The sequence below is a fragment of the Camponotus vicinus genome, unplaced genomic scaffold, assembly GCF_025532165.1.
Source record: "Camponotus vicinus isolate PSW18456_S1 unplaced genomic scaffold, iyCamVici1.0 SCAF_30, whole genome shotgun sequence".
Taxonomy (NCBI): domain Eukaryota; kingdom Metazoa; phylum Arthropoda; class Insecta; order Hymenoptera; family Formicidae; genus Camponotus; species Camponotus vicinus.
In genome coordinates this window covers 25,001-27,210 of record NW_028141968.1, presented here as the reverse complement: position 1 = coordinate 27,210, position 2,210 = coordinate 25,001, and positions in this window count along the sequence as shown.

The following is a 2,210-nucleotide window of genomic DNA, read 5'->3' as shown; positions in this document are numbered from 1 at the left end:
AAACAATGTGACACTACTAGGCGGCCGGTCCACGGACCGGTCGTCGCACGAGCCCGGTTTGCCGTACGGCGCCATCGCCCGTCGTCGGGATCTCACCGCTACGACGGCACGGCGTCTAACGGTCGATCATGGGTTTCGCGAGTTCGATGTCGAGACTCGGAATCGTCTGTAGACGACTTAGGTACCTGGCGGGGTGTTGTACTCGGTAGAGCAGTTACCACGCTGCGATCTGTTGAGACTCAGCCCTCGGCTTGGGGATTCGTCTTGTCGGTTAGACGAGACCCCACGCGCGCGCGTCGTACGACGTCGAAAGCAACACGCCGCGAGGGGACTTGTAATTTTCTCGCTCGTCGGCGAAAGCAACACGCCGCGAGGGGACTTGTAATTTTCTCGCTCGTCGGGGCGAAAGCAACACGCCGCGAGGGGACTTGTAATTTTCTCGCTCGTCGGCGAAAGCAACACGCCGCGAGGGGAATTGTAATTTTCTCGCTCGTCGGCGAAAGCAACACGCCGCGAGGGGACTTGTAATTTTCTCGCTCGTCGGCGAAAGCAACACGCCGCGAGGGGACTTGTAATTTTCTCGCTCGTCGGCGAAAGCAACACGCCGCGAGGGGACTTGTAATTTTCTCGCTCGTCGGCGAAAGCAACACGCCGCGAGGGGACTTGTAATTTTCTCGCTCGTCGGCGAAAGCAACACGCCGCGAGGGGGGAATTGTAATTTTCTCGCTCGTCGGCGAAAGCAACACGCCGCGTCTGAGAGTTGTCGCCCGGCTACGCGTCGTAAATACCGCCGAAAGCCGACTTGGTGCGTTGCGAGTCGCACCGAGGCCGTAGGTACCGCCCGAGAGCGGTCTAGTAGCTGCCGCCCTGCTACGCGTCGTAGGTACGAATGAGAGCCGACTTGGTGCGTCGCGAGTCGCGCCGAGTAAGTAGGTACCGCCCGAGAGCCGTCTCGTAGGTGCCGTCCGACTACGCGTCGTAGATACCGCCCGAGAGCCGTCTCGTAGGTGCCGCCCGGCTACGCTTCGTAGGTACCGCCGAGAGCGGACTTGGTGCGCGGCGAGTCGCGCCGACGCCGTAGGTACCGCCCGAGAGCCTTCCCGTAGGTACCGCCCGGCCACGGGTCGTAGATATCGCCCGAGAGCATTCTCGTAGGTAACGCCCGGCAACGCTTCGTAGATACCGCCCGAAAGCATTCTCGTAGATACCACCCGGCCACGCGTCGTAGATACCGCCCGAGAGCCGTCTCGTAGTTGCCGCCCGGCTACGCTTCGTAGGTACCGCCGAGAGCGGACTTGGTGCGTGGCGAGTCGCGCCGACGCCGTAGGTACCGCCCGAGAGCCTTCTCGTAGGTACCGCCCGGCCACGCGTCGTAGATACCGCCCGAGAGCATTCTCGTAGGTACCGCCCGGCCACGCGTCGTAGATACCGCCCGAGAGCCGTCTCTTAGGTGCCGCCCGTCTACGCTTCGTAGGTACCGCCGAGAGCGGACTTGGTGCGTGGCGAGTCACGCCGACGCCGTAGGTACCGCCCGAGAGCCTTCTCGTAGGTACCGCCCGGCCACGCGTCGTAGATACCGTCCGAGAGCATTCTCGTAGGTGCCGCCCGGCCACGCGTCGTAGATACCGCCCGAGAGCATTCTCGTAGGTACCGCCCGGCCACGCGTCGTAGATACCGCCCGAGAGCCGCCTCGTAGATGCCGCCCGGCTACGCTTCGTAGGTACCGCCGAGAGCGGACTTGGTGCGCGGCGAGTCGCGCCGACGCCGTAGGTACCGCCCGAGAGCCTTCCCGTAGGTACCGCCCGGCCACGGGTCGTAGATACCGCCCGAGAGCATTCTCGTAGGTAACGCCCGGCCACGCTTCGTAGATACCGCCCGAAAGCCCTCTCGTAGGTACCGCCCGGCTACGCTTCGTTGGTACCGCCGAGAGCGGACTTGGTGCGTGGCGAGTCGCGCCGACGCCGTAGGTACCGCCCGAGAGCCTTCTCGTAGGTACCGCCCGGCCACGCGTCGTAGATACCGCCCGAGAGCATTCTCGTAGGTACCGCCCGAGAGCCGTCTCGTAGGTGCCGCCCGTCTACGCTTCGTAGGTACCGCCGAGAGCGGACTTGGTGCGTGGCGAGTCGCGCCGACGCCGTAGGTACCGCCCGAGAGCCTTCTCGTAGGTACCGCCCGGCCACGCGTCGTAGATACCGCCCGAGAGCATTCTC